Source organism: Pseudorca crassidens, chromosome 17 (assembly GCF_039906515.1).
Source record: "Pseudorca crassidens isolate mPseCra1 chromosome 17, mPseCra1.hap1, whole genome shotgun sequence".
Classification (NCBI taxonomy): domain Eukaryota; kingdom Metazoa; phylum Chordata; class Mammalia; order Artiodactyla; family Delphinidae; genus Pseudorca; species Pseudorca crassidens.
The window spans coordinates 70,521,934-70,542,732 of NC_090312.1; the positions used below are offsets into that span (position 1 = coordinate 70,521,934).

At 38.6% G+C, this 20,799-nt stretch overlaps 1 protein-coding gene across 3 annotated transcripts in view; it reads left to right on the forward strand.

Moving 5' to 3' along the window:
- NCOA2 (nuclear receptor coactivator 2) overlaps nucleotides 1–20,799 on the forward strand; it is a 272,056-nt gene that overhangs the window by 94,567 nt on the left and 156,690 nt on the right. For all 3 annotated transcript variants that reach the window (XM_067712088.1, XM_067712087.1, XM_067712086.1), the window contains exon 2: nucleotides 5,671–5,727. The gene's annotated coding sequence lies outside the window, so the exon portion shown is untranslated. The remainder of the gene's footprint in view (nucleotides 1–5,670; nucleotides 5,728–20,799) is intronic.

The following is a 20,799-nucleotide window of genomic DNA, read 5'->3' on the forward strand; positions in this document are numbered from 1 at the left end:
CTGCCTCATAGGGTTGTTAGGAAAATTAAATTAGGTAACACGTTTCAAGCCCTCTGCCCAGAGCTCTCATGAAATAAGCATTCATTGAATGATAGTTATTGTTGTTATTCGTGGTTGTGTTAAACCAAAACAGCAAGATATGGTCCCTCCTCATCCTACTAGTCAGAAAGTACTCTCTTAGCTAGTATTACAGATGTCACTTCATTTTCTTCCCGGCTTACTTTCCTTCCTCTGGCTCTGTTCATAACTATTCATTAAAAATAATAATAAAATAAAATAAAACATTGAGCACATCTCTTCCTAACTCTCTCCTGCTTTTATTTTATTTATTTTATTTTTGGCTGTGTTGGGTCTTCGTTGCTGGGTGCAATCTTTCTCTAGTTGCAGCGAGCGGGGGCTGCTCTTCACTGAGGTGCGTGGGCTTCTCATTGTGGTGGCTTCTCTTGTTGTGGAGCACAGGCTGTAGGCGCGCGGGCTTCAGTAGATGTGGCACATGGGCTCAGTAGTTGTGGCTCGCGGGCTCTAGAGTGCAGGCTCTGTAGTTGTGGTGCACAGGCTCTGTAGTTGTGGTGCACAGGCTTAGTTGCTCTGCGGCATGTGGCATCTTTCCGGACCAGGGCTCGAACCCGTGTCCCCTGCATTGGCAGGCGGATTCTTTTTTAAAAAAAAATTTATTTATTTATTTTTGCTGTGTTGGGTCTTTGTTTCTGTGTGAGGGCTTTCTCTAGTTGCGGCAAGCGGGGGCCACTCTTCATCGCGGTGCACAGGCCTCTCACTATCGCGGCCTCTCTTGTTGCGGAGCACAGGCTCCAGATGCGCAGGCTCAGTAGTTGTGGCTCACGGGCCTAGTTGCTCCGTGGCATGTGGGATCCTCCCAGACCAGGGCTCGAACCCGTGTCCCCTGCATTAGCAGGCAGATTCTCAGCCACTGCGCCACCAGGGAAGTCCCTCTCCTGCTTTTAAAGAAATCACAACCTGTAGCTTTAATGCTGCCAGCAATCTTTTTAATGAGTGATGTAGGCTCAATCCCAATTTCTTTCTCTTTTTTTTCTGCCTCAAAGTAATGATGTGTAACTTGTGCTAGTGGATGCTCTACTTGACAAATGCTCACACCACCATTTGCTACTAGAACTACTTTTAGTCCTTAGATCCCTTTACTCACACAGTTAGCTATCACATAGGAAGAAAGAGCAGGGACACAGAGGTAGTACATTTTAAAAAATGATTTAAAAATTTTAACCATTAAAATAATTGAGGTATAATTTGCATACCATTTTAAGTGTATTAAAAGAAGAGTTTTAGTAAATTCTTACAGTTTTGTGTGTCTCATGTTTCTTATACGTCTTTCTTTAGCATCACCACAGTCCAGTTTTAGAATAATTCTATCCGCCCCAGATGTGTCCGTTTTCGGTCAAGTCCCCCCTTGTGTTCCCTGACCCAGGATACTATGGATCTGTTTTCTGTCTCTGTAGTTTTGCTTTTTCTGGAAATTTCAAATAAATGGAATCATGCAGTATGTTGTCTTTGTGTCTGGCTTCTTTCTTTAGCAAGATGTTTTTTGAGACCCTTTCATGTTGTAGCATACATCAGGAATCCATTCCTTTTTATTGTTGAGTGGTATTTCATTGTATGAATGTACCACATTCTGAAAAATTCATTCTCCAATTGATAAACTTTTGAATCGTTTTCAGTTTTTGGCTATTCTGGATCTAACTGATAGGAACATTCAAGTACAACTCTTTGTATGGTCATCTGTCCCCAAGAGGAATGAAAACACACCTTGGTGTGAAATTGTTGGGTTATATAATGAAAAACTTCCAAACTGGAAAATGGCTGTACCATTGCACTTTCCCACCAGCAAAGGATGAGTTGTGAGGGTTCTAGTTTCTCCATATCCTTGGCAGCACTTTAGATATTTTGTTGGATAGGCTATGGTATTTTGTTTTGGTTTTAATTTCCATTTTCCTAATGACTAATGTTCAGTACTTTTTTGTGTACATTGGATGTCTTCACATATTTTGCTCATTTAAAAAAGTTGAATTATCGGGGCTTCCCTGGTGGCGCAGTGGTTGAGAGTCCGCCTACGGATGGATGCAGGGGACATGGGTTCGTGCCCCGGTCTGGGAAGATCCCACATGCCGCAGAGCGGCTGGGCCCGTGAGCCATGGCTGCTGAGCCTGCGCTCCGCAACGGGAGAGGCCACAACAGTGAGAAGCCCGCGTACTGCAAAGAAGAAAAAAAAAAAAAAAGTTGAATTATCTGTTTTGTTATTGTAAGAGTCCTTTATATATTCTATATACATCCTTTATTAGATATTTAGCTCTTTATATTTTCTAAATACATCTATGTTATCAGATAATTATTTTGCCAATATTTTCTTTCAGTCTGTGGCTTTTTGCTTTCTATTCTGTTGTTTTTTTTTAATACGTCTTTATTGGAGTATAATTGCTTTACAGTGTTGTGTTAGCTTGTGTTTTCATTTGTTAAATGATTTCTTTTGAAGAGCAAAAGTTTTAATTTTAAAGGAATTCAATTTTGTTTTTTTCTTTTATGGTCTTTAAAATTTTTTTTTTCCTCTATGCCTTTAGGTGTCATACCTAAAATTTTTTTGCCTAATCCACAATAATTTTCTCCAAGTGCTTTCTTCCACGAGCTTTGTAGTTTTAGTTCTTACTTTTAGATCTATCATCCTATCTGTTTTGTGTTAATTTTTATACAAGGTGCGAGGTAAAGGTTGAGGTTCTTTCCCCCTCCCCCATATGTATAATCAGTTTTTGGTACCATTTATTGAAAAGACTGCCCTTTCCTCATTGAATTACTTTACCACCTTTGTTGAATATGAATTGATATAAATGTGTGGGCCTGTTTTTGGACTCTGTTCTCTTCCGTTTATCCTTATGCCAGTACCCTACTGCTTTGATTATTATAACTTTATTGTAAGATTTGAAGTCGGGTAGTATCTTTCAGCTTTTGGTGTAGTCTTAAAGTGGTCCCCATTCAAAACTTTCCCAGCAGGCTCATTGTTTATACATCGTCTGGGTGGTTATGGGCAGATGACACTATTAAGACATCTCAGGGAAAATCAGTTTTACTTCGGGTAGGGTAGGCCTGACATTACCTGTCACTTTATTGAGTTACCTGTCTCAGCTAGCAGCATTTAGCAGGATCACACTTGCCATAATCATAATTATGTGTAATGCCTACCATGTACCAAGTGCTTTATGTAATTATCTCATTTGATACTTCCAAGGTGCTGCGAAGAGGACATCATCATCCTCATTTTATAGTTGAGTCCACAATAACATTTCCTAGGTCACACACCTAAGCAGCTGCTAGTGATGGAACAATATTAACAGCAGCAGTATTCACATGAGAAAGCCAGGTTTTGAAACCTCACCTGTTCAATGGTCTTAACCCTAGGTTCTCTCAACTGCTCCAGGTGGCCCTCTTCATGGAGAGGAGGTGTATCTCTTTAGTTTATACATTGGAAATAGTAGTGGTAGTAAGAGAGAAAAGGACGACATGCGTGTATCCCTGCCTTTTCTTGTTCCTGTCTTTCCTTCTGTCAGTCTGCCGGTGACAGAAGGCCCAGGGCGGTCTTCCCCTCTCCATCTCTTGAAACTCCTAAAGTAGCTTCCTGAAAGCTATCTGGACTCGTAGATGAGAAGGGGGATGCCGATTTATTATAGGTGGTCAGTGCCCGTACTTCTGCTTTAAATAGCTATTTTTTTCCTTTAATGACTTAGAAAACATTTTATAATTCTATGTTTATAAGTATTTTGTTAATTCTTCTGGTTTAAAATGTTACACCGAGGTATCATACTATACTGTGGAAATGATTCACATCTTCTATCTTCATGTCCATATGTATCTTACTTTAGTTTGGATTCATTAGCACTTTTTCCTCATTATATTAGCACATTCATAAAAACCTTCTGAGTGGTATAGATCAAGCAATAATTGTTTAATATCATCATTCACACTCACATCACAAGTTTTAACTGTTGACTGTTGCATAGGGTGATGTCCTCGAGCACATTAGTTGTTGGTATAGAATTAGAATGGGCTTAAGTAGGCCGGCAGTGCTGGAAAGAATGGATGACCCCTGTTACGTAACAGTTTACTGCTCACCACTCACAGGCTGCCACTTGAGGAGAACCCATTTGTTTTATTTACTGCGATAACCTCTTATCTGCATACAGATTTCTTTTTGTTTTTCATGAATCATCTCTGCCTAATACCCTAGCTGCATTTCTTTACCTGTGATGGTCTCCAGATTGATCAGGTCCTGGCAAAAACCAAAATGCATTTTTTTCCCATTTCTTTCCCCTTTATGAAATCAGATGTTGCTGGTGCCCTAGAAAAAATGGCAGTTTGGGTTATTAAATTAACATTAGCTTTTTTCTACTATTAGGTTCTATTTATTATTCTAAAGAGTAAAGGGCGCATCAGAAAGTTAATACTCTTAAGTCTGATAATGAATCAAAGTATGAATTATTACTGATTGGTGTCACCTGAAGGAAAAAAATGCAGTTGTAAAAACATTCCTTGAAGCTGATTAAATCTAGTAGTACATATTAGTTAAAATAAAGACATACTACTACTAGTAGCAGTCAGGCAGTTTTTCTTAGGTCCATAATATACACAAGAGTGGTAAACATTAATCCACATAAAATATGATAGGCACATATTAGTTGTGTTCGTATTACTGACTGTGCATCTTGGAAATAAATAAACTTCTTTGGTACAGTGGAAGTGATCCTTGTGTGGATCAGAGAAAGTGCTGCACAGTCCTTCATGGCTAAGTTCTTTGTTCTCAAAGATACACACCCAGATGAATCTTGGTTGCCCTCATTATTGAAAATGTTCAGTTCTTCCTTTTCTTATCCACTCTTACTCATGCAAATTGTCATATATAGCATCATTTTTTTTTTTTGGCCGTACCACGTGACTTGCAGGATCCTAGTTCCCTGACCCGTGGTCAAACCCGGGCCCCTGGCAGTGAGAGCAGCAAGCCCTAACCACTGGACTGCCAGGGAATTCCCTATAGCATCATTTTTACATCATTTTACACAAGATTTTTTTTTTGAGATGAATTATTCACTTTTAAACGTCTTTGTTTAAGCAATCGTGACATAGGTTTTTATTTCAATAATTTCAAGCCTTTCTATTCCATATAGGCAAACTATAAATCACAGCAAATTAAGATCAGTATGTGAACTTAATTAATTAATTAACTTGTTCATTCATTCATTCATTCATTCAGCAAACATTTCCCGTGTACTGTGTTACTATGGGCTGGGCATTGGGCTAGGAGTGCAGTGTGGAAATGGGTAGCTCAGGCGTCCTCTGCTTTTATTCAGCTTTCAGTACTAGTGATTAGACAGGCAGCTACCAAGAAGTGTAATAAGTGTTACGGCGGGCACTCAAAATTTGTTGGGTAGACACCTCATAATTCACACTGAAATGTAGCCTTATGTGTCTTACATTAGTTTCTACAAATAGAAGTAAGGTAGCAGGTCGTCTTCTCGATTTACCATGCAATTTAATGGAGAGATGTTATTAACGAGTATTATTTGTATATTGGTTGTAAAAAATCACATCCACTCTAATGAGTCTAACAGGATTCTGCATTTTTTATTCATATTTGTTTGTTTCTTCATATTGCAGATTTCTCTTGGATTTGGCTACAACTTTATAGATCTTCTGCACTGTGTACAGGCACAGGTGAGTTTAAAAGTAAGCTTTTCTGTTGGTATATTTTGATTTTTAAGTAAAATCAAACATTTAAAATTATACTATTTATAGTTTAGCAAAATAATACGTAAGTAAAATGAATATAAATTTTAAAAGTGTTGTATATTTGTCTACATTTGTTTTATTATGAAAACTCACTATGAATGTATTGGAAATGGTATTTGGAGGTAAAATGACCATATCTGTTTATCAGTGTTTACTGTGTGTATTTGGGAAGAGTTTACATTTACCCATTGGATGAGGTGAATTATCATTTCATAGCCTAGCAAAATGTTTGCATTTATTTTTATATGTAAATTAAAAATTGCTTGCTATAGATTTTGGCATCAAATTTCAGTCTTATGTGGGTAGATTTAATGAGCAGGCCTTTCTGGTCCAACCAGTCTGAAATAGCTTCTCAATCACTCCTTATCACACAACCCTGATTTATTTTTATCATAATGTTTATGATCATGTGATGTATTCTTATTTTTAGTTTCCCCTACTAGAATATAAGCTCCATGAACATTGGGGCCATTTTTCTCTTATTGAAAACAGTATCCATAGCCCTTAGGATAGTGTTTATTGTATGGGAAAGACTGAATAAGCGTTTGTTACCGTAATTATTGAGTAATACATAGTAAGAATTTAGTTATATACAGAGTAATTGAACTCTGCATCTGTAAATACAAAATAGAAATAGCTCCTTATACTTATTTCTGAATATGAATTTATATCAGATACTTTGAGTATATCGCTCATAAATGTTCAGAGAAATTACCTGTGTTACATATTTTATGTACTCAAGTATGATTAATCAGGGTAGAATTCAGAGGATAATGCTTCCAATTCTGTATTTATTTTGTCACCACCGTAGTAGGTTCTTAGGATCAAGTGACGGGTAAACCTGAAGCAAGTGTGGGAGCTTCTCACCTCCTTACTCCATCATGCTACGATTTGGAAATGTTTTGTGTTATCTTATGGAGAGCAAAGTATCAACATATTTGACATTAGTTGTCCAGTTTTAATCTCTGAAAGCCAAATAAACTAAAAATTTCCCACTACCTGTCACTTCATACAAAATGTAATTTACTTAGGTTATTTTATTTTTGTAGATTGGGGGGAATTTTGGGTCATTTTTCTGCCCTCTGTATTGATGTTTGAATTCATTATCGAAGGAACCACCCATTTCCTTTTGTCTTTGGCAGTTTTCTTTAAGTGTTCCAGGATGTTAGTCGCTACTGTTGGGTTCATGTCTTTTGTTTTTCGTATGTGTTGTTTTTTGATCTGTTTCACCTTCTTCAGGCATTGGTTTCTCCTTCCGCCATCATGGTTTTTCATTTATAAAAAGAACTAAGTCTGAACTTTAGGCTTTTTTTTTAAGTAAAATTTTAGGAATTACACAGCCATTTCTTATTCACATCTAATTTACAAATGCAATTTGCAGAGACTCCTTCGATAACACTAATAACAGCAGCTACTACTTATTGCTCCCTCACTGTGAGCCAGGCATTATATAAGTGCTTTTCATTATCTTCAGAATAACAGATAAGGAAATTGAAGCTGAGAGAGGTTAAGTGACTTTCCCAAGGTCATATCAAGTAAGTGGCAGTTTGCCACACTGAAGACTTTGATCTTAACCCCTGAGCTCCATTTTCTGCCTAAATAGCCCTGCATACGAGCATATTTGTGGCAATAAACGTAGTATAGGAAAATCATGTTCATATTTGAGGACTTAAAAATTAATTTTAAAATCAAATATTATTTTGCTTATATTTCATTAGTAGGTCTTAACTGCTAACCTTTATTTCAAACTGAAACATGATGACTCATTTGAAATTTAATGATGACCTAAACAATTTAAAGTTCTACCTTGGCACTTTAATTTCATACTCACTTTTGGGGGGCAGGTACATGGCAGACAGCCATTTGGATTCCTTTTTTTGTTATAAACATGGTATGCTATGAATCAGCATTCCTTCTCCCTTGCAATATTAGAAACTTCAGGTTGTGAGTGGCATCTGTGGTTTGTTGGATGAATCACTTTTCCTGCAGAGAACAGGTTGTGTGAAATATTGTGACTATAGAATTACTTAGAACCCTTATCTTGGAAGGTGTAATAATTTATGTCTCTGTGGGAAATATTTTAATTATTTAAGAAACGAAGTGACATAGCTTTGAGGTAGAGCAGGGTTGGTTCAAATATAATTTCAGCTTTCCTTGTTTAGTTTATTTTCAAGGCTGAGTAGGAGATGTTATATAGAAATATTTTGAATCTTAAATGTACAATATTGTGGACAAAATGTTCTTGAAGGCAGTGTTGTTGAATATAGCTTAAAATTTTGATTTGAAAACATGATTAAGTATGCTTCGTCACACTTTCCTAGGGATTCTATCTGTGAGTGTAAATGCAAATTCCAGGTTTGAGTGAAGGGAAATGAAATTCTGTAGTTTGAATTTAAAAAGACAAAACTTATTTAACAGGCTGAACTGTGCTTCCTAATCTACAGCTATATCAGTGTTTCCATTGCAGTCTCACATTTTAAGCATTTTTAAAGTTGGCCAATAAAATTTTGTCAGAATTGATAGTCAAAACAGGAGCAAGTGTTAGATAAATCTATTTGACAGTATAGCCTTGAAATGTAATTTTCCCTTTGCCATGGAAACCTGAACTCACTGTGGATTCATATATATTTTGGATTTATTTATAAGTACATTTTCTCTATGTTAGAGATATCTGGGGTGAGAGGACAGGGTGACATGGGTGAGTGAAGAATTGTTCACACATACTGGGTAGAGCTCAACTCTTCAATACTAACATGTAGAGAGAGTTCTCCAAAGTACAATAAAGCATCATATACTTCTTGTGATACTAATACATTTTGTTGTTAAATACTAAACATTATATTAAACATATCAAGACATAAAAGAAATTATGTCCATATTGGATATGGCATGATTGAAAGTACATTTCAAATGAATAGTTGTTGGATTTTGAATTCCCTCTTTGTTCATAGATGTGAGAAGATTTGTGATTAGGTGTCTGATTTAACTGAGAGTGTATAAATTCCCATGAAGACGGGCAGCTTGATTTGAGCTACAAATCTGAGGTTGTGAGCAGTGTCCCCTGAAAATCAGTATTATTCTAAACAAAATTTAGTAGATTTAACTATATCTCTTTTGCTTTAGGCAGAAATCTGCCAGCATTTAGTTGTGTTGCTATTTTTGTGCTGTTTCCTTCAGATGTCAGCATGGTAGGCACTGTGATTTGGAAAATAAATATTTTGACAGTTGACAAAATGCCCTCAGTCATTTAGCTATTCAGACGAGGATCCTAATCCTAGCCCCCCTGGATGGAACCCTCTGCTCCTTGTACGTAGAATGGACTGCTGAACTCAGGACAAAATAGGCTTACTGGTGGGTTGAAATTATCTTCCAGTGGGTGTTATTAATACAAAGCCACAGTTGGAAACTGTATGACAGGCCAGTTTTTAAAGCATTTTTACTCTTCCATTTTCCTCTTTTTATGCACACATTCATGTAAACACATTGGCTTAGTTTTCCCCATAAAACTACATTCATTCAGCACCATTAACTCTCCTTTCTCTCTTCCCTCTTTCCCTTTACCCATCCTCCTTCCTTTTGACTCTCTGTTCTTTCAGAAGATTAATTATTTATCTCGTATTAGTCTGTTCTGAGTGCTATGGGAAATATAAAGAATAACTACCAAAGATTGTTAAACTGGAAAAGGAGTATCTGTGCCAATTTAACGCCATATTTCCTTGCTTGTTCTTTTTACGCTGAATTTTGGCTTTCTGATTTTTCTCTTAAAGAAAAAACTGAGCCTTGTTTTCTGAATTATATGTCTGTTTCTACTAAAAGCCTTAATCTATCCATGGGAGTAGAGGTCAAGGCAACAGCAACAAAAGCCGTCCCTCCTAAGCAGATGTTTTGTTTGCATGGCGTTACCTGCGCTTCCAAAGTGTGCTCCTGGGCAGGTACACAACTCGTGAGATAGGTGTGTTGTGCCAGGTGAGGTTGAGACAGTCCCAGAATCCAGGCAGTCTCCACGTAGAACAGCGGCATTGCGATTTCCATAGGCACAGCCAGGCCAAGTGATGTAAGCGTAGTGCATTGCTAAAAGATTTACCAGAAATACGGCAGAACCTGGTTTCTTTGGCTCATCCAAATGCTAGAATTGCAAGATTTAGAATTACAGCAGTTCTCAAGCATCATTTTTTTAGATAATTCATAAGGATGTTTCTTGGATCGTAAATTGGGATTCAGTGTAGAGAGATTTCACTGTGAGAGCACTGTGTTTTTTTAATTGAAAAATTCTAAGTGTGACTCCTATCAGCATCGCTGGTATTCTTTGGAAATAATTATAATTAAGAGTATTGCCAGTCTGTACCTTGTGTAGATCTTTCGAGTTAGCGTGTCTTAGAGGAAGTGGCACTGGAGCCAGAATCTTCTGAGAAACAAGTGGACTCTGGCTTCTCAGCTGTGCTCTTCTGTGCTGTAGTACAGCTGTGTGCGTGCCCGGGAGTGGGGAGAAGGGGCTGCAGATTGTTAATAAAACGTACATTCTCCTGCCTTGTTTTTTGTTGTTGTTATTGCTTTTAGATTTCATTTCAAACTTGTATATTCTACTTACCTGGATAGTAGAGTTGTTAGCTTTAGGGAGAAGGTCTGTGATAAGCAGAATCTCATATCTGTGCCACCGTAGTAACAAATACATGGCATTTGATTTGGGGTCCGTTATTAGGTGTTTTAGCTATGCCCTTCATTTTCATTTTGGAAGAAAGTGACAGATACATGTTATTTTCTAGACAGGTGTTGAATTTGAGTCAGCTGACCTTGCCAGAATTTCCTTTAAAGAGAAAAGAGCGAATAAAATCAGGCTGCTTTCATTAAACACCTCATAGTTTATGTTTGAAGCACAGATCATTTATGTCATTCTCCACTGTTCATAACATCTAGATGTAAGGGATAAATTAAACATTTATTTATAAAATTATCCATATCTATAAAATGAATTACATTTCCTCCTTCCCTCCCTCCCTTCCTCCTTCCTTCCTTCCTCCCTCCCTCCCTCCCTTTTTTTTCTTTTTTTCTGTGATTCTTTGCCATTAAGATATAGAGATTTCCACTGAAGACTTCTCTTGCTAGCTTGAGACTCAGAAAAACAAGACATAACCAGAGAATTTAACAGTAAATGTTGCAACTTGTGATTTTAACCTAATTCATGCATTAGGTTGTCTAAGCCTTGTTTTGTTACTTCATGAATGATTCATGGGTGTCTACAATCAGTGGAAATATATTTTTTGTTCTAGTCACAGCTACACTTCTGCCTTCCCATCCAAAAAGATCCAAGGGAGAGGAAGAACTATGTAGCATTCAATAATGGCTAAGTAGGAATTTAACCATATACTAGAGATGCATGTATTCCAGTTTTGGAGGATCTCTTAAGTGCATGTCTCCATGCAAGGTTGAGATTGTGGGGCCACAGTCTGTAGACTTGTTTGCCTTCACCACTTTTGGAAGTATTCAAAAATATTGAATTAATTTAGAATTGATTAAGTTGAAGACTTTGCTTTCTTTAAACCACAGTTTTGACCTTTCTGGTGCCAGCTACATGAATTTCATAAGCAGAAATCATACATTTAAAATTTTGTGGTCTCCACCTAGAGGACCGGAAGTCTGTTAGCTGTCAGCATCACAGAATTGGAGCCCAGTTTTTACTGTACCTCCTTGAGAAGAGAAAAGGACTGAAAAAGCAGGAGTGTGATGAGCTGGGGTAAACTTCAGCAGACAGATGAGTGCGAGAGCTTATAAAAGACCTGCCAGTGCCTTATATGAATACTGAGACTTTGAAGTCTTTACCTAAACTATAAGAGAATACCTTTGAAGAAACAACTGTGTCATAATTATTGAATTGGTAGCTTAAGTTAGAATAGAGAAAGCCGGGGCCGGAGGAAACAGTTTATTTCGCAGTTTCTTTCAGTTCTTTGTCACTGAGAAGACGATTTGATCTAGATTTCTAATTCTGCCTTTGATGTGGCGGTTTTATTACAGTCCAGAAAATGAGCTGTTTCCTAGGTTATAAGATAGAGTGTGAAAACAGAAGATAGTTTTGAACTAATGTATTTTGAAAACTATTTGGTGGTTACTCATGCTCTTATATTTGAATGGAATGGAAATGGAAAATTCCTTTGACTTAAAACATCTGCTAGACAAATGAGGTTGGTTTTATGAGTTTTATTTATATACAATAGTAGACTTTGTTTTATTAGCCCAGTGGAATCTTGGTTTTCGATTTTCTTTGAAGCTAGATGCTTTGGAACATTAACATTTTTCTCTAATGTAGAAGTTAGATGTTTATTGTTGATGCTGCTTCAAAATATTCCCAACGTTTCATAAAATCTTTATGGTCTAACAGGTAAGTTATTACTTCTTTGAACTCGTTCACTGACATATTTATATTATATGTCAAGATCTGGTTCAAACTTTCTCTTTAAAGTGTCTTTTGAAAACATAAAATCTTAGCCTTTGTAACATAGTGCTGTTAGCTTTTTTTTTTTTTTTTTTGCGGTACGCAGGCCTCTCACTGTGTGGCCTCTCCCGTTGCGGAGCACAGGCTCCGGACGCGCAGGCTCAGCGGCCTCCGCGGCATGTGGGATCTTCCCGGACCAGGGCACGAACCCGTGTCCCCTGCATCGGCAGGCGGACTCTCAACCACTGTGCCACCAGGGAAGCCCAGTGCTGTTATCTTTTAAATGTATTTTGATTTTAGCATATACTAAATGCCAGTGCCTATTGCTTTAAACCATAATGTGTGCTCACTATATTTATCTGCTTCCCATCTTTTAATTTTTTTTTCTCCGAAACCTTTCACAGCACAGTGGCTGTCATCAAAGCCGTTCAGCCCCAGAGCCAAATGCTGCCTGCAGTGCTAGCAGCAGTCCCCACGGATATTCGAGGTGGCCGTCCTCGAGTCCTGAGGGACCCAGGAATGCCACACCAAGGAGCTTACTTACTTCTTGACCGTTCCTGACCCTAGGGATAGAAAATAGGAGGCATTTACGTATTATCTGTTTATTCCCATAAATTTGATATCTTTGGCTTATGGTATTTCTACTTCAGTGCTTTTTTATTGTCATCATTACTTTTCCTGAGGTCTCTGTTGATTAAGGTCCCGTTTCCTACTAAATTTCAAGGGCTGATTATGAAAATAACATACCTGATCATTTGTTTATATACTACGATGAGGTTTCATGAGGTAAAGTTTTCACAGTGTTTTGAAGTAGTGATAAATGTAGGTTACCTTGAGGGGTAGAGAGAAAAGGAAAAACAAACATTTACTATTACTTTTGGCAAGACATGGTTCTTGGCCTTTACATGTTTTGTATCCATTTGAACTCTGGATAAATGCTTTGTGTCAAGAATTGAAGTATGTTTTGATCATGTCTAAATTCTCTTTGATTGAAGTCAAGACTAAACCACTTTTTATTTTCAAAGCATTTAAATTTTATATCCTGAGCCATAATGTCTGTAGTGAAACAGAACTTTGTGTCTTTCAACTCATCTGCTTTTAATTGAATCTTGTAACAATTGCAAAGACATTTTGTGCCACCTTCTATATTAGTTGAGAAAAATGATTCTTATCTCAGAAAAGGAAACTTGATTAACTGGTCCCATCAGATACTACAAAATGAATTTTGTCAGAAGTGCTCAAAAGATGAGAATCAGGAATATGAAGGAAATTGAGTTAGACTCATCCTACGTCATTAATATTTTTTTCATTATATAGAGCAACATGTCATTGTTTCATTTTTTTTTTTCATTTTTTGTTCATAGAATATTTTTAACGTTACTGCTGCCCATGTATGGGCATGTAGCTTTTCTGTGTCAGTGTGTCATTAGATATATAAATTTGTTTTATTTAAAAGAACATTACTATATTACCAAAGACTGATAATTATGAGGGGACCCCAAACAGGTAGAAAGTACGACATGAACACAAATTAAGGCTTAAATGTTTTAGTCATCTATTTAATTGAATGTACAGTTTACTTATATTTGATTAAATGTCATAGTTATAGGCCAGTCAGCAATGTGGGTTTCAGTACAGAGACATAAATGTGGAACCAAGTATTATCAACACAGATCCTGTTTTAATCCTAGTACTAATGTAATAGAAAGTTCTTGGAACTGAAAGATCATTTATAATTGCTAGTGTACATATTGTTCTTATCATGAGCCAGGTAGTGTTCTAAGCTCTTCCCATAATGATCCACATAACCCTCAGATGAAGTCTAGTTAGTAGCTGCTGTTATGATCTCGCTTTAGAGATGGGGAAAGAAGCCACTGAGAAGTCCAGTGACTTACCCAGTGATGTGCACCTAGTTTAACTAGCTAGTTAGAGGCAGAATTGGAAATCAAACCCAGTGTGTCATTGGTAGTCTTTTGCCTGTGAATGTTTGTTCTTTTAAAAAATAAAGAACAAATAAACGGACCATCCAAACAAAACAAAGAGATAGTAATTTCAAAATAAAGTTTCGAGCCAACCTTCTGAGTATGGGAAAGAATATGACAAGGCTTAGCGTTGTACGTGCTGTCCCCTTGCTCCCACTGGGGGTCTCCGGCCCACAAAGTTGCTAAATTGTATACTATATCAGAAATGATTATCTGACATTAATTAATAAAGGGAAATGCAGGTCACAGAAATTACGTTAAGCTGGCTTCAAATGAGGTTACACAGGTAATTCATTCAGTGGGATTTGGATTTAGATGTTTTATTAACATGGGTTATTCTGTTTCAATGGATGGGGAAAGGGCTACCTCACTTACTTTTTCATGTTCTTCTCTTTAAAAATAACCTTAGGGCTTCCCTGGTGGCGCAGTGGTTGAGAGTCCTCCTGCCGATGCAGGGGACGCGGGTTCATGCCCCGGTCCAGGAGGATCCCACATGCCGTGGAGCGGCTGGGCCCGTGAGCCATGGCCGCTGAGCCTGCGCGTCCGGAGCCTGTGCCTCCGCAGCGGGAGAGGCCACAACAGTGAGAGGCCCGCGTACCGCAAAAAAAAAAAAAAAAAAGGAATTTCCTGGACTTCCCATATTAAGAAATCCTATGACCTTTTCACACAAAGAGAAGATGTTCCATTCAAAACCAAATTTCAGTTATTTAGAAAAAATTATATTTCTAAGAGTGACTAGAGAATTCTTTCAATTACTTTACAAAAAGCTTAATTTATATTGAAGAACAGTTTCTATTTCATGTTGACTGTATTATATTTTAGATAATCATAATCTAAATGAACAGATGTGGCATTTACATTTTATAAAATGTCTAAAAATTAGGCTACCCTCCCTCTCAGATTTCTCCCAGTTTTTTTTACACAGGTTCCCAGTAGGATCCGTGCTTAGTGTTTTTAGGTGCTTATGAGTTTTTGTGATATAATTAACAGTATTCACGATGAACACAGAAAGAAGTTTTAATTACTTACCACCTCAAATTTACTTTATTCGCAGCTGCCAGTTTCCTTTTTCTCTTTTCAAGCTGTTTTTTAAGCAAATACAAAATAATTTAATTAATACTGTAACATATGGTTTCAGTGTTTTAATAATTCATGCTGTTTCTTAAAGCACTGATTAAATCTACCCTTAAAATTTTTATTCTGAGTCTTTATTTGTATTCGTAACTCATGGTTGTTAGTAGTCTCTTAAAATTTTTTCTTTCATATGCCCTCTAGTAACGACTTGACCACATCTTTTAAAAATAAAAATGTAGAAATATTTTTATAAATCAGAATATAAAGGAGTTTTAAGAAGGAATCTTTTCTTGCATATCTACATTAATATATATATTAATATATCTTATACCTTAATATATATATTATTTCATCAAATTCTTACTACCGTCGACTTGGTGAGAGAAATTGTCTGCATTTTATCCGTGAAATCACTGAGGCTCTTGGAGATTACTCAGTGCCATATAGGGAGGCAGGTAGCTCCAGACCTTGAAGCTGGGACTTTATATTCCCCACTCTGTCCTCTTTCACATATAGCGTAGCCACCTCTAGTGATGCAAATGGAAATTCCTGATTAAGTGAAGCTCTGGTTTGTTTTTTACTCCCCGGCTGACCAACGGTCTTTTCCAGTTCGGTCTGTAATCATTTTGGAGCACAGAGTTATTGTGCACAGAGTAAAGTAGGAATGTTTCAGGTGTACAGAAGCGATATATTTGGTCTTTGTTCCACCCACATCTTTTATGTAGGAAGAGAAGTGGAAAACAAACATTAAGTTACATAAATGGGATTACAAAGCAATGTAACAACAAATGTAAAATAAGGTATTGTAGCAGGTGCACAGTGTGGGAAGGTAAGGGACACTGGGCCCATCGCTGTCCCTCTCTTGGTGCTCTTGACCTTGTGGTTATCTTGCTGTGACATTTACAACCCTCCTGTGTATTCTAGATCATTACAACAGGAGTAGCTAGAAATGAAACAGATACAGGATATCTTTTGTTGATGGGACTCAATTGCCGCAAAGACAGAAAAATAACTGCTAGTTACAATCTTAGCTGAAAGTGTCCTGAGAATGCAGTGGCTACCACGTTCCAGGCCTAACCCAACTAGATTGTAAATTTCCCTGCTCTAGATGATTGGGAGGAAGTCATAACACTTGGGTTTATACAAAGTACTGAGTAAATTCTTAGATTTTAATTTCTCTATTAGAGTTTAATAAATTATATCTGATATATTGTCTAACTGAAGAATACCTCTTGTTGAAGAGGTGTAAAAAATGCTTAATGGTTAATGCTTTAATATAAGGATATCATGTCCTTTTTACAAGTAGTCAGTTGCAGATACCTTGGCCAGAGAGAACAGAGAAGGTCCAGAGTTACAGAAGTAAAGTCTACCTTGAGGGCCCTTTATTCTTTTTTTTTTTTTTTTTTTTTTGCGTTACACGGGCCTCTCACTGTTGTGGCCTCTCCTGCTGCGGAGCACAGGATCCAGACGTGCAGGCTCAGCGGCCATGGCTCACGGGCCCAGCCGCTCCGCGGCATGTGGGATCTTCCCGGACCGGAGCACGAACCCGCGTCCCCTGCATCGGCGGGCGGACTCTCAACCACTGCACCACCAGGGAAGCCCGCCCTTTATTCTTAATACCAACTTGAGTCTTATGTGTTCTTCTGTTCAAATTCCACCTGCTTACCTCCCTAAGACATCTGTTCTTTTGCTGCTGTGCGGTTTTGTTGTATTGAGATTATTCACATAAAGCGCTTAGAACAATGCCTAGCATTTAGAACATTGTTTTTAAAAGTTAGCTTTGATCCTCCTCCTTTTCCTCCCTCCCCTCATCGTCTGCTTCTATTCCTCATCTCTCTGATTCCTGTTCCTAGTCTAGGTTGAGTTACATTTCTGAAAATTTCAGATCAGCATCTCAATAGCAGTTCCCAGCTGAGCTCTACCTATTGTCCAGGCCATAGACTCTACCCTCTCTATCTTTTTTTCCCTACTGGTGTTTCTTGTCTATTTTAAGCCTTAAAAGTCTTAACTCATACTGCCATAGGGTAGAGGCAAGGCTTCTTTCCTGAGTAACAGCCCAATAATCAGTTGAAATCATCTTTAATAGCACACACACATACACACACACATTCATACATACATACAATCACTTAGGAAGCGATACTCACAAGTTAACTGCAAATGATCTGATGAGGCATTTGGTAACAGACAAAATGGAGATGGGATAGGGTGGCCCAGGGAGTAGAGGTCCCTTCCCATTATGTTCTTTCCTTTTTAGCCTTCTAAGAAGAAATAAATATGATGAGGGCCAGAAACCTTTAAAAAATCATGCGTCAACACCTGAAAAATCTATTTCCTAGGATTTCTCCCTCTTGAAAATCATTTGAGTATTTCTACTAAATTTACTTTTCATATATGTTTCCTTTGTGATTACTTTTTCACCTACTCTGCTTACATCCTATCAAGGCTCCTCTAGGGGGAGAAGAAAGAAAAGAAAGAGAAAGAGGAGGACAGTTATTCTTAAAATTTGCTCGCAACTAGGGCTTTGCACACATTGTCAGTTGGGAGCACAGTCTAGAGATTCTGAGGATGAAAGCACAAAAAGAGGTTTGAACAGTGAATAAGCATGTCACCTTTAGACTCTAGCAAATAATCATTTGCTCAGCCTCTCATCACGTTTTTCAGCCTCTCATCACATTTCTGGCGTACATTACCGTTGTCAAGAGGTGTTGCCATTGTTGGCAGTCATCTACTAAGGAGATGGAGAGAGTGATTTTTTTTTTAAAAGCGGGGGCTGTCGGTCACTCATTTATTCCAGGGGAGTACTTTTTGAACATTCATGTTTCTAAATTTGTTAGAGCAGGCTTGGGAGAAAGAGAAAGAAAAATCACTCAAAATATCACCAAATTAAACGAATATTATGCTTTGACATAATATCAGGAAATGTCATTTTAGCAGTGTTGTCTTTAATTTTAAATGTTTGCCAGGTAGACCACATAAAGACTTTTTGGGCTGCATTGGGTCTTCATTGCTGCACACAAGCTTTCTCTAGTTGCTGCAAACACGGGCTACTCTTCGTTGCAGTGCGTGGGCTTCTCACTGCAGTGACTTCTTTTGTTGTGGAGTACGGGGGCTCTAGGCACGTGGGCTCAGTAGTTGTGGCTCGCGGGCTCTAGAGCTCAGGCTCAGTAGTTGTGGCGCACGGGCTTAGTTGCTCCGCGACATGTGGTATCTTCCCGGACCAGGGCTCGAACCTGTGTCCACTGCATTGGCAGGTGGATTCTTAACCACTGTGCCATCAGGGAAGTCCCCACATAAAGACTTCTAATGCTTTTTTTTTTTTTTTTTTTACTGATTGCTCTAGCAGTTGCTATAGCAGATAAAAAGTTAAGCCTCAGTCCTCAGATCTGTGTGGCTTACATTAGAAAAGGCACAAGTAAAACCAACATGCCCAGGAGCCTGCGGGCAGCTCCCAGGGGTGGTCCCAGCCTGGTGGCTGTGAGACCTTGGGCATGTTGTTTCTTTTTCCTGGACTCAGTATGTCAGAATCTGGAAGATTACAAAGAGAAATCCATTGTGACCCTGCAGTTAATCAAAAAAAAACAAAAACAAAAACCATGATGACCATTTAAAATGCACGTCATTTGGGTGTTACAGATGCTTTAGGGGTAGAGGAAAAGAGATGCAGTAGTTTGAGTGACGTATCCCTGAAACAACGACTCTGATATTTGGCATAAATTCCCCGGTAGTTCTCTGACTTTCGCCTAGAACATCTCTGGAAGCCTTTTCTCAATTTCATGGATGATCTAGGTTAGTAAGTTAACAGTTGGCATTGAGACACAGAACGTGTTCACTAGAGGAGGAACTAGTTGATCTGGAGTTGAGTCTGCGTGAACCTGCGTGCTGGAGGGTAGGCTCTGCCTGTCGCCACTCTTATTCTCAGTGCCCAGCCCTGCTAGTGGGGCCTTCTGGAGTGAAAATGAAAATCCAGTTTCAAGTGAACAAACACAGTGTACACACACAAAGTGAGTACATGAGTATTTTAGAAAACTGGGACCCTGGGATCACTCTGGATAGCACTGCACATCAGAAGTGGATCCTATCACTTAGGTTCAATATTATACCAGACTCAGCACTAGCCAGCTGACGCTGTCATTACTGATTTTGAAAGAATCATGGGATTTATGCGAGGGAGGTTTTACAATTGGGAAAAAAGAAATCCAGTGACCTGCCTAATTTCATAGTAATTACTTAGTAGTAAAGATGGGGTCCTTTGGAGAGTTATCCTGTTGCCTATCTAGCCCCCCCCTTTTTTTTTGTTTGTTTGTTTGTTTTGCGGTATGCGGGCCTCTCATTGTTGTGGCCTCTCCCGTTGCGGAGCACAGGCTCCGGACGCGCAGGCTCGGCGGCCATGGCTCACGGGCCCAGCCACTCCGCGGCATGTGGGATCTTCCCGGACCGGGGCACGAACCCGTGTCCCCTGCATCGGCAGGCGGACTATGAATCACGGCGCCACCAGGGAAGCCCCCTCTAGCCCCTTTTTGATAAGTGTTTTGTATTAGTTGATATGTGCCTGGTATCTTTATTAATCTTTTTTTTTTTTTTTTTTTTTTTTCTGTACGCGGGCCTCTCACTGTTGTGGCCTCTCCCGTTGCGGAGCACAGGCTCCGGACGCGCAGGCTCAGCGGCCATGGCTCACGAGCCCAGCCGCTCCGCGGCATGTGGGATCCTCCTGGACCGGGGCATGAACCCGCGTCCCCTGCATCGGCAGGAGGACTCTCAACCACTGCGCCACCAGGGAAGCCCTTTATTAATCTTTATAATCAATCCATATGCACCTAGTTGGATATCATGAACTTACATTAACATGAACCCCATGCTGAGATGCTGAATTAAATAATAATATTATTCCTTTACATTCCTGTTAAATAGACTCTCCTAAAAGGAAATTAGAAAATAACATGTGCACGTACACACTTAGTAATTTGTTTGGGTCCATGGACAAACACCCCTTATAAAGGGGTGTTTGTCCATTCATACCTCCCACCCCTTATAAAGCTTCATTATTTTGTATTGGTATCAAATATTCAGAATGATGGTCCTAAGGACTGTAAGATCTTAAATCATAGAGAAAGGTAAAATTATCTTTTGATTGTTATATTTATTAAAATAGGAGATTATCGTCATACATTTTTAGAAGGGCTTCAAATAATGAACCAAGTTTGGTGGTGGTAGGGGGGTAGCATTTGTCATCTCACGAGCATCCTAATAGTGGTTTTATTGTATACTCTCCATCTTGCAGACGTGAAAGCCTGAAATTCTGAAGCTTAATGCTTTTTCTAAACAGATACTGTAAGTAGCTATGAACACACCTGCCGTGTGGTATTCAGCAGGACTCTGGGGCTGCATCTCCCTTTGCTGGGAGGCCGCTGATTTCTGTTCAGTGTTGTTCCTTTGGCCGCTACCATCCAAGAAAATTCAGTGCGATGATGAATTTCCTAGTTTAGGGGCTTTTCTGGGAATACTCCCTAGCCA